Consider the following 12,529-nt stretch of genomic DNA (forward strand, 5'->3'; position numbering starts at 1 on the left):
ATTATTACTATTATTATTATATGTTATAATTATTGAATGAATAATGTATAATGTTAAATACTTAAGCAGTACTTTAGCAGAGTCATGTTGGCACAAAATCCTTATAGAAAAGGTTTATTTTCATCTCATTGAGCTGGAATTAACTTCGCTATATTAGCTACCACATCTGTGAATGTTTCATTCTCAAATATCTCATATTGGTCGGACTCTCTATTACTTTGTTTTCCATAAGGTCCCAACACAAACATCACCTAATGTTGTTTATCAAATAACTATTACCAAGTTATGTAGATAGAGGAATAATTTACAGTGGAATAATACACTTTAATGCTCTCTACATTTCCAATGCTACCTCTCACATATATCTGGCAACAGTTTCTTGTTATTTATGAAATTACATACGTATACTTTAGCTGTCTATATAGCAGTGGTGGAAAGTATTAAATATTGCACTTTAGAGGTATTTGTATTTCCATTTTATGCTACTTTATACTTCTACCACATTTGTACCTTTTGCTCCCCTGCATTTATTTAATCATTTCAGTTACTAGATACAGATTATTAATACAACATTTAAATCAATCAATAAATTATGACCCATTATTATACATTATGATAAACTTTATTGGTCCTTGGGGGGAAATTTCACAGTCTCCTAGCAGATAAAGTATATGAAGTTTCATCATTAAAGTGATGAACACATGAATGCATCATTGATTATAATTAAATTATATAATATATATTATTCAGAAATTGGCCATTCTGTAAAATAAGTAAGTTTCACTAATTTTAAGTACATTTTGATGCCAATTACAGCTGCAACAAATAACTATGTTCTTATTGATTCATCTGCCGATTATTTTCTTGATTCATCATTTGGTCTATAAAAGTCAGAAAACAGGGAAAAATGTCTTTCCCATTTCCTCAAAATCAAAAGTGATGTTTTTAACAACCACAGAGATTCAGTTTTATATGATACGAAACAGAGAAACACAGGAAATCTCCATATTTGAGAGGCTAAAAACTGCATTTTCTTACTTCTCATGTGTATGGACATGACTTGCACCCTGACTTGCAACCTTTTTTAAAAGTCACCTTAAAACCTATTTTTATTCCTTGGCTTTTAACTACGCATGAGACTCTGCTCTTGTTTTTAGTGTTTTATGGTTTGCTTTTATTTATTGTTTTTTAAATTGTCTCTTGTTCTGTTTGTTTATGTACAGCACTTTGTTTACGGCTGTGGTTGTTTTAAAGTGCTTTACAAATAAAGTTGAGTTGAGTTGAGTTGAACTGACAATCATCTACAGATGTTGGTCCCCGCGGTGAGAACACAATTTGGCAAAAAAGTTTTTAGTATGCTGTCCCTTCTTCCTTGAATAATGTCTGAAATTGTCAGAGCTGATTACTATGGGGGAATAAAGTAGATTTTTTTAAAGATAGAGAAAAAAAGCTCTCTTGGTCAATGTAATTGTGCCTAAATTCTTCTACTGAAATAGTCCTAAATATTGTTGTCTTTTTTGCATTTTAAGCAGATAGTGTGCTCAGCTGTCTGCAGGGTGTGAATGATTATTATTCTGTTTGTTTAGCCTGTTTTTATTGTTGTTGTTGCAATGATGTTCATACTGCCTATTTGGCCAATTCCTTTACCTGGTTAAATAAAGGATAATATTATTATAACAGAATATATAACATAAGTCAAGTAGTTTTTTAGGCATTTTAATGCAGGAAAGTTACATGTTATACCTTTAAATCTAATGTCACTTCATAATTAAAAATTAGCTTATTTAGCTCCGTTCCAAAACCGGCAAAGAGTAAGAACCAATGTCATCAGTGAGCTATGTGAGAATTAAGATGCAGGTGATTTTCAGCACTTAATTCTGATCAAAATAAGCTTCACCGATTCATTCACCTCTCTGGCTCTCTCTCTCTCTCTCTCACACACACACACACACACACAAACCACACAAACCACACAACTGTAGTGTCCAGTTGCCCTAAAGCAGTAACTTAACATATTTCATGCTCAAATGCATGTATAACAGTATAAATAGGAATACAAAAGGTTTGAAGCAAATAAAAAATAACCACTTACTGTGATTTCTTTTTTTTTTCAGTGCAAGAACAGCAGACCAACATTAATTGCAAGAAGCAATTTTTGTTCATTTTTACACTGCACTTTTCAGCACTTAATTCTGATCAAAATAAGCTTCATCGATTCATTTACCTCTCTGACTCTCTCTCTCTCTCTCTCACACACACACACACACACACACACACACACACACACAAAGCACACACCTGTAGTGTCCAGTTGCCCTAAAGCCCGGTCCCTGTGGACAACAAAACAAACCTTTCCCCTTTTTTCTTGCCCTACAAGTTGTGGAAGGCCCACTTCCCATTTCCTCTCTACTTTTTACCTCCCCCCGCTTCCCCCCCCTCACGCACATTCACACACCCACCAGCACTGCCACCCCACCCGGCTCAATTAACACTGCGGGTCCAAGGGTGTGAATTATTTAGCGATTAATTATTAATAAATAATAACAAAGGGGCTCGGGGGAGATGCGGCCCGGTCAATTAGGAGAGAAGGGAAAAGTGAAGGCGAGCAGCGGGGGGTTGGACGCAGGGGATCTGCAGCTGATCTGATCTGCGCCTCATCATTATCGCCACCCGTCAGACACAATTACCTCAGCTCCGCACTCCCCGGCACTTCAAACAACAGCCTGTCCCTCTGACTCTGACAGCCCTCCACTTTCTCCTGCCTCTACTCTGCCAGCACACTTGCACACAATACACATTCCCCAACTATCCTGGATATTAAACATAAATTCTAACATGGCCACAAAAAGAACCTTTCTGATGACAGGTATCTGCTAGAATAATACATCCAGACGCCTCCAAAATGCAGCAGCTCAGGTCAATAGTTCAACTGCTATTATAGGTGGGTGAGAAAGGTACAGGAGCCATAAAAAGTATTCAAGTTTCATGTTTTATTGATTTTTTTAACTGAACAAATGGGAATTGATTGCCGTTTTTGACTAGCCTGGGTATACCCAGACTGCCTTGCGCGCTCGAATTTAAGTTCGAACCTCCAGGCGGTTTGGCAACCAGAGAGCTTTCTTAGCCCTGTTTTAGGGATCCAATCACAGAGCGGGGAGGGACGGCAAGACGATGACGTGTACTACTCGGCACTTGGAAGCTTGTAGTTTTCTTAGGGGTTCAACATGGCTGCTGCAGACACGAAACTCTCTTTAGCTGTAGACGATGTTTTAAATAGTTTAGAGCGAAAGTTGAGAGGCGAAAGGTCTCTCGGCGGCTCCGCTGTCCCCCGGCTCGGCTGTCCCCCGGCTCGGCGGTCTCGCCGGACACACACAACAAACATCCATTTCTGTAGCTCTACTATGTCATCTGGTATAACTGATCTGATTGGCTAAGAGCTACCTACAGACGCTTTTGATAAACATTCTAAGCGCCCAATAAACGGCTCCGGAGGATCGTAAACCACGCCTCCTCTACGGAGAAATGAACGGTTGGTGTCCAGACCAAATTAGCCAGGCTAGTTTTTGACACTGATCAACAAAATCTTTAATCCAAAGTGAAAGCGGATCTCTACAAATCTTTAAATTATTACAAATAAATAATCCAAAGTATTAACTCCCTTCAATAAAACACACCTATATCATCATTGGTGCTGCCAATTTGAAGCCACATAATCAGTTAAACTGAGATCACCTGTGTAGGTGATTGCAAAATTTGTGTTTTTTTCATCTGTTTCTGTTAATCAGTGACAAAAAAGCTTCTTAGATGGAAAGTTGCAAGCTGTTTTAAACCAGTCAACTCCCAGTAACTACAACATGGGTTTCCTGAAGGAGAAAATGAGTGTTATACCTGTAGGCTGCTGCTTCTGTTTTTCTAAAAGGCCACGAGGTGGAGCTATTGCTGCCATGCTAAACAACGTCATGCATATGCTCATGGAGAACTTGTTTACTCGGTTTAATTTGATTTAACTCAGGGGAAAATAGAAAAGTCATATTAAACATGATGTTTCTACAATTCTGCTGTCAATTTCAGAGTTCTCAGTCAGAAATTTAAACAGGAACGCCCCCTGAAGTAGGTTTTTCTACTCAGAAAGTTGGAAGAACCTCGTCAACCCCAACAAGATAGCAGTGCCACGCACCAACAGTAGGCCTAATGAAAGCTATAACATACTGAGTATTGGCACTTGGGCTTACTGTGTCTCATTGAATTACTTGTACACAGATTACTGTCCAACTTCTATCTGTGGACATATTGTCAAATACCACGTAATGTTATCAACTGGTAGATTAGATTAGATTAGATTAGATAATACTTTATTGATCCCACAACGGAGAAATTCACGTGTCAAAGCAGCAAAGACAAGCAAACGGTCTGAATATAAATAGTAGTTTGAATGAAAGATGAAAAACATAAATACAGATCAAGATTATATAAAAGCTATGGTGAAGTAGTGTAATGATAAGTGCTAACAAAGATGTGGTGCTGATCTGAACATGATCAGGTGGTGCAGGTGTTGTAGAGTCTGACAGCGGCAGGGAAAAAAGACCTGTGGAACCTCTCCTTCTACACCTTCTGCTGCTGAATGAGCTACTCAGGGAGCCCACAGTGTCATTCAGCAGGTGAGAGGTGTTGTCCATGATGGATGTCAGCTTCACTAACATCCTCCTCTCACCCACATCCTGGACCCACAGGCCAGGACAGAGCTCGCTCTCCAGATCAGTTTATTTAGTCTCTTTCTGTCCCTGTCCAAACTGCCCGCGCTCCAGCAGACCACAGCGTAGAGCAGGGATGGGCAACTGGAGGCCCGGGGGCCGCATACGGCCCTCACCCTCACTTGAAGTGGCCCTCAGTACAACTACATGCATTTGAGCATGAAATCTTAAAAGTGCAGTGTAAAAATGCACAAAATTACTTCCTGCAATTAATGTTGGTCTGCTGTTCTTGCACTGATAAAAAAAATAAATCACAGTAAGTGGTTATTTTTTATTTGCTTCAAAACTTTTGTATTCCTATTTATACTGATATACATGCATTTGAGCATGAAATATGTTAATATGTTACTGCACTGTAAACAAATAGACACAAAATAAACAAATAGACACAAAATGACCAAAAAAGATACAAAATGACCAAAAAAAGACACAAAACGACCAAAAAAGACACAAAATGAACAAAAAAAGACACAAAATGAACAAAAAACGACAAAAACACGCCAAAAAAAACCCCAATGTTACGCTATGGAGAGGCTAGAGTGATGACATCATCAAAAAAGACACAAAATGAACATAAAAAGACACAAAATGAACATAAAAAGACACAAAATGACCAAAAAACATGAAATCTTAAAAGTGCAGTGTAAAAATGAACAAAATTACTTCTTGCAATTAATGTTGGTCTGCTGTTCTTGCACTGAATAAAAATAAATCACAGTAAGTGGTTATTTTTTATTTGCTTAAACCCTTTTGTATTCCTATTTATACTGTTAAACATGCATTTGAGCATGAAATATGTTAAGTTACTGCACTGTAAACATATTTAAAATTGCAGTTTCATCCTATCTGGTTAAGTGCAAGGTCCTATATGTGGCCCTGTGGTGTCCATGAAAAATTGTGGCCCCCTCCAGCATTTAAGTTGCCCATCCCTGGCGTAGAGGATGGATGACCAGAGAAAACAATTCTTGGTTTTCTGGCTTGTTGTACTTTAACGCAGTCATCTTGGGTCAACGTCATTCCTAGCTCCGACTTCTGCCTTACATAGAGTGGAGCATTATGGGCCATCAAGTGCATCAGGCCAGACGTTCAAGTTTGGCAACCAATAACAGACAAAAAACAAATCACACATTTTCTTATAATTATGGTATGCACCAAGTTTGGTTCAAGGTGTGCCAAAACAAGCAAAGAATGTGTTTACCACAAAAAATCTCTAATGGCAGAAGAATTCGGTGCTAATGGATGTGGCCTATATCAGTGAACAGGCATCTACCAAGGAACACACTAAGCAAATATTAATTCATTCATTATTCTTAACCGCTTATCCAAGGAGCCAATCCGAGCTGACATTTGGCAAGAGGCGGGATACACCCTGGATAGGTCGCCAGACTATCAGACACACAGAAACAGACAACCATTCATGCTGTCATTCACGGCTACAGGCAATTTAGAGTCAGCAATTAAACCAAAGATGCATGTCTTTGGACTGTTGGCGAAAGATGGAGGACCCGGAGAAAAAACATGCTGACACTGGAAGAACCATAGACTGTATATAAATAATGGACGTAGTCACCGTGACGTCACCCGTTGGTTTGTGGAATGCCGGTTGGAAGCCTCGAGTTCAGCGTTATACTCGTTGCCATCTTGCGTCGCCATCTTGCGTCGCCATCTTGTTTCCGACACGCTGAGCAGACCATAATTGGACTGTGGCGGAGCGCGAGGGATCTGACGACACTGACTACACGCCTCTCTACACCTCAACTTGACTGAGAGAAGCCGCTGCTAATTCATGTTAGCATTAATTGGAGCATTAACTGGGATGTTTGTTTTGGCTAGCAAAAAACAAAAACAAAATGTATCTTTCTTACCTCAGAAAAATGAACAGCAACTCCTTGGAGTGTCTGTTAGTCCAACCAAACACTGAACAAGACATTTTACTGAACAAAACGTTCAAATAAACTGTCATTAAGTGAAAATATAGTGTGAAAGGGTCAAAGTTATGAGACCAAATCGGTAAACGTCATCTTTTCTATCTATATAACGTTATATATAACTTTATTGACACTTTGCCGTGGATACGCATTGCTCTGCTTCTCTCCTGGTGACGGCTCGCCTTGTCAGTGACCTGTAGCCACGCCCCAAATCATACGATCCTTTATCTTCTATTTTCTTCTAAATGGGGCCCTTATTAGAACTATTGACATCAAATTGTCTTGAAGATCATTTTTTACTAGCGATTGAGACCATATTGTTGTCCTGAAAAAAATTTCGGAGGTAATAAATCAAGTGAGAAGTTTCAAAGTTTGCATTGAAATGAATGGGCAGATTTTTTTGCAGCCAAACTTAGCACCCCCTGCTGGAATTTTCGGTGGATTGCAAGCTTAAGGCACTTCCTGGTTGGCCTCCATGCTCAGACACGAAGATTGCCGCCTGGGAAGAACATGCAAACTAAACACAGAAGAGCCGGTGAAAGTGCTAACCATAACACCACCATGCCGCCCTATGCAAATATTGTTACGTTTCCAGCGTTTCCACATTGGACACCTGTCCACAAAGTATGAATACTTATACACTTGTATTTGTTGATATTATAACGTTCAAACATTCTTGTGAGCTCTTTGGCAGCTCTGTCACTGTTTACGATCAGTCTGTAATAAGAAGTAGAGGACGACTATCTAAATACCATAGAAGAAGTAAAGTTACAAAGACATCTAATCGGGTAACTTTGACCACACGACTCACTGACTGATGTGCTCTAGGTGCAGCACACCTTGAGTGAACACATCGGTATATATGATGATTATATGATGATTATACTGCAGTTATACTGCAGTTTTCTGGATTTCTCTCACTGTGTGTCTTTCCGTCTAATTAACTCAAATGGATTTGACTTGTCATGGTTCATCTATAATTTTCCACAAGCCTTTGATATTCAGTGTGCAGACATTAAAAATTCAGGGTTAACTTGTCTCCAAGCCTTGGTGTCTCTGTGTGTGGAAGAGCCTTTCAACACAGGGAGCTGGATTTAATGTGAAATGCAAAACAGAACTGCAGGAAACGTTTGTCGTTTTCTTTCTTTCTATATATATAAAATCAATCAACTGTCAAATAACTCAAATTAAATTAATTAAATTAAATTAAAAAACTGGACTTAAATTGGTTTGAAAAAATGACATATTATATATACTTTAAATATAACATATTTTCAAATTTGTCACGCTCCTGAAGATGCAGTGTATTTTGACATTAAGCAGCGCATGTCTGTCAGTAAAACCATGCTGTTTTACACATACTCTCACTGAGCTTACTAGGTTTTTCAGACATTGTTGCTTCATTTTCAATCTGTTACTTGTGTTGAACATATTCTGAACATCTGTGTAATACCACAAGATGGCGCTTAATATTCACAATGTGTAAGCCTTATAATATATAGCCCTATACTGTAATGCTGCCCTTCAAAAATGTCAACAAATATGTAGAGTTCTGTGAAGTAGTGAAACTTTGAACATTTTTTTAAATTTGTATAAGTTCAGTTCCTCTGTGATAGCTGCAGATGCTTTATTTCTGTGATGGTATTCATTGTCCATTAGGGTTTTGTAATGCTACTCCAAGTGCACAAGAGGGCAGCAGTTCTCTGCTGAATTATACAAACAAGCCAAAAGATGAAAAGTTCAAACTCACCCATCAAGCTGGTTGTTTGAGATGGTTGTTTTTTGTGTGTCTATCCAGGCAGCCGTGTAGCTGAGCAGGTTCTCCAAGAACCATTGAACCTGCAATATAAACCAGATGAGCAAATAATATACTGTAAAAGCCTCATCAAAGGACTAATAGTCCAACCTTTGAGTGATGGCACAAATCATAATAATAACGATTATGTTGGTCAATATTGAGATAAAATCATGCATATATATATATATATATATATATATATATATATATATATATATATATATATATATATATATATATATATATACATATATATATTATTATTATTATTATTTTTATTTATTTTTAAATATATTAAATATGACTGAAAAACAAATACAAAATAAACTTTTTTTTTAAAGAGATAAAAATAACATGTAATAATCAGCTATATTGTAACATTAGTGGCTACTTAAATCTACCAAACAGATATTAGATATATAAAATAAAAAATAAATAAAAAATATATCAAATGTTGTAGTGCACTGCCACAAATTACAGAAAACAACTAATCATATATGCAAAGTTTTGGTCAATAATATTTGACATATTCCAGTCAGGAACTTGAAATGTGTAACACAAGAAAAATGAGCACAATGATTGTTACATCACAATTGTATTAATCATATGATATTGTTTTCATAAGACAAAATCACAATTGATAAAATAAGACTGATCAGAGAGTCCTACTTTACTAAGCATGAAAGAACATAAGTGTTTTTTAATCATTATAACCCATGTAAGATTAAATTTTAAAAAATGAGAACACATTAAAGTCTAGAATAAAAGCACATTATACAATTTAGTTTCAAAGAGTTTTGTCATCACAAGTCCAGGATTGCTTTATGCATCACAATGCTATTTGATAATTAACTCACAGACCAATCTCCATGCAAGCATATTAGAAGAGCAGCTTGCCTCAGTGGCCTAAAGCACACAAGCCAACTCATTAGAAAAAGACACTTGGTACATTTCCTATAGATGACTTCATTAAGGTGGAGAGCTGAATGTGGCCTTAGTCAGCTCGTGGCCAATATGAGAGGATAAATCTAGCAGCGGGCGATGGATAATAGCTGACCAGAAAAAAAGGAACAGTAATGAAATTGCAGAGAAAATCTTCTGCCCAGTTAGAGTGTCCGTGTCAAGAGAAAGCTTGCACATGATGACTGACTCTCCTAATACGCTGCCGTTTAGTCGACTCTATCGTGGTGAGGCAACATTTTTCTTTCAACAGTTTCCCCTGTAAGAATGTTGAGAAAAAAAAATCAAATTTACAGAGGAAAAGAAAGAACAACCTCCTGTCTGCCAAAAGTATATTGATTGCGACCAGCCTTCCTGTCATCCATCTCCGCTCTGGGAATATTGATGACTTTTACCAGCCTTACAGAATTCAGTGCACTGTAGTGTTTGGCATATATAAAGTAAGTCTGACAAATTAACAACTGCTTTTTTGAATGCTACTTTGTCACCTTTGTATCTGTTTCAGTCGAAGACATATTTTTTATTTTAATCTGGGGGGTAAGAGAAGAGTAATATGTCAATTTCAGGGTTGCCACACCTTCTTAATCATCAGATCTAAGGTTTTTCCAGGCCAAGTTCTCTCAAATTTCAAGACTCAACACAGCATCTAGGTGTTACAACACTGAGACTTTTTAGAAAGTGAACCAGCAGGCTTTACAGAAGCTCATAGACAACAAGCAAATGCAGTTGGTGCATGAACCAATGATGCAGCTGCGGGAGACACACATGCAAAAAGTGGAATGTAGCCTTTTTACTAATGTTATGTATGTGTGTGAGTGTGTATATATATATATATATATATATATATATATATATATATATATATACAGAACAGGCCAAAAGTTTGGACACACACCTTCTCATTCAATGCGTTTTCTTTATTTTCATGACTATTTACATTGTAGATTCTCACTGAAGGCATCAAAACTATGAATGAACACATGGAATTATGTACTTAACAAAAAGTGTGAAATAACTGAAAACATGTCTTGTATTTTAGATTCCTCAAAGTAACCACCCTTTGCTTACTAGAATATAAGACATGTTTTCAGTTATTTCACACTTTTTTGTTAAGTACATAATTCCACATGTGTTCATTAATAGTTTGGATGAATCTACAATGTAAATAGTCATGAAAATAAAGGAAACGCATTGAATGAGAAGGTGTGTCCAAACTTTTGGCCTGTAATGTATATATAATGCAACTTCAATTTCTATTCCTGCACTGAATATATAAATATATAAATTCAAGCACATTCAATGTCTTTAAAAACTGTCAGTGCATTGATGTTTTTACCTATAAAATTAAAAAATTTCAAGGATTTCAAGGACCTATGGGAATCATGCAATTTGCATCACCTTTTTTGGGGAAACATGCTCCTTTAGGGCCCTAATGGGGATTGACAAATTCACACAGCTACACAAGTTACTTCCCATTGCAACATACCTTACAAACAACAGATTGCACTGTAGTTTATTGTACATGTGATGAAAAACTACACAAATATTCTCCAAAGTAGACACAATGATATCTAGAAATTGAGAAACCTTTTTTAAGTGTGTTGTTACGTTTAGTTGTAGGCTTGGACTGTAGGTCAGTAGGTGAAAAGACAATCAGATAGCATGCTGTTCGTTGAGCTCAGTTTCACAGATCTTATTAACCGGGCTCTGCTTGCCAACTGCAATGCTTATCTATACAATGCCTAAATATTGATGAGCACACGGCAGCCACCAGAATCAATGGCGTTTCAAATGTGATTTTCTGACATTTTGTCCACCTGGTCACTCTGTGGAATCAGATCCATGAGCAAATAAGTCATGGCTTCTATTGACCACACAGCTGATGGTCCATTGATTAGTTTGGAGGCAGAGAATTAAAATGTCTATACCTATGAATCAGGAAAGGCCTTGGTCTGGGTAGAAACTCAAGTCATCAATACAACTGATTAAAAGGGAAAATTCAAGGGATTTTCAACTGGCTTTGTGTCAGTGCAGTGGAAGCAGATGAAGGTTGTTCGGCTTAAGCAAAAGTTTGGCAAAGGTTCACTTTAAATCTGTCTGTCAGCAGGGTTACAGAAAAATTGGCCCTAATTTAATTTTCTTGAAATAGTGAAAGGATATAACATGAGACAATGAAGAACCCAACAAATTGGAGCAAATCCATATCACAGGGAAGATACACCAAATTATCACTTTTTTAACATGGTTTTATGGCATCTATGCTGCATTCATGTGGTACCAGAAAAATCAGAAAAAAATGACAACTCGGAAAGTCTCCGAAAATGTTGATACACATTTAATGGCTCGCCCAATCTGGTTCCTTTGGTCTTCGTTGTCATGCAAATACTGGAAACAGCTATCAACATGTTTAAAAGCTCTGAGCAATAAAATACAGCAAATCTTCTTTCTAGCTTCCATGTTGTTTCCACATGCGACATAAAGCTCGGAAGAACAACTTCCCGAGTCTGGAAAAGGGAAAATCCGAGGAGCATTTGAATGCACCATAAGCTTTGGCAGAGGTCTGCACTCTCCAAATACCATAGGAAATTCAATATCATTCTCTAATGGGAGGGCTCCAAAGCTATTCATTTCAAGGGCCCTTACATCAAAGTGTTTAGTCCAAAGCTGGGGAACTGTCAATACAAGCGAAAGTGTTGGAAATGAATGTGAATTAGGCAATGAAATGAGTTGGACTTACCCCATTTATCTTTGTATGTTCAGACAACGGGACTCAGTGGCAGAAGAGATACTGAATCTCAGTGGGACCTTCCTGGTTAAATAAAACTTTGTTAGGCAGTCATGAATCATTCAGTAGGCTTATAGTAGTGAGTTAGAGAATATGATTATTTTTAAATAACAAGTAGCATAAAGCATCCATTTGAAATTCAGTAGTTACTAATCCCACAAGGGATTTTTTACACCAACATTTTATGGAGGAGGTTAGCTTGTTTGCTGTCTTACCAGGACTTGATCCTCATATGGGACCACGGCCGTACACTGTAACTCCATCACACAGACTTCTCAGCAGAAACCTTAAGGGGGAAATACAAACA

The sequence above is a fragment of the Centropristis striata genome, chromosome 1 (genome assembly GCF_030273125.1).
Source record: "Centropristis striata isolate RG_2023a ecotype Rhode Island chromosome 1, C.striata_1.0, whole genome shotgun sequence".
Lineage (NCBI taxonomy): Eukaryota > Metazoa > Chordata > Actinopteri > Perciformes > Serranidae > Centropristis > Centropristis striata.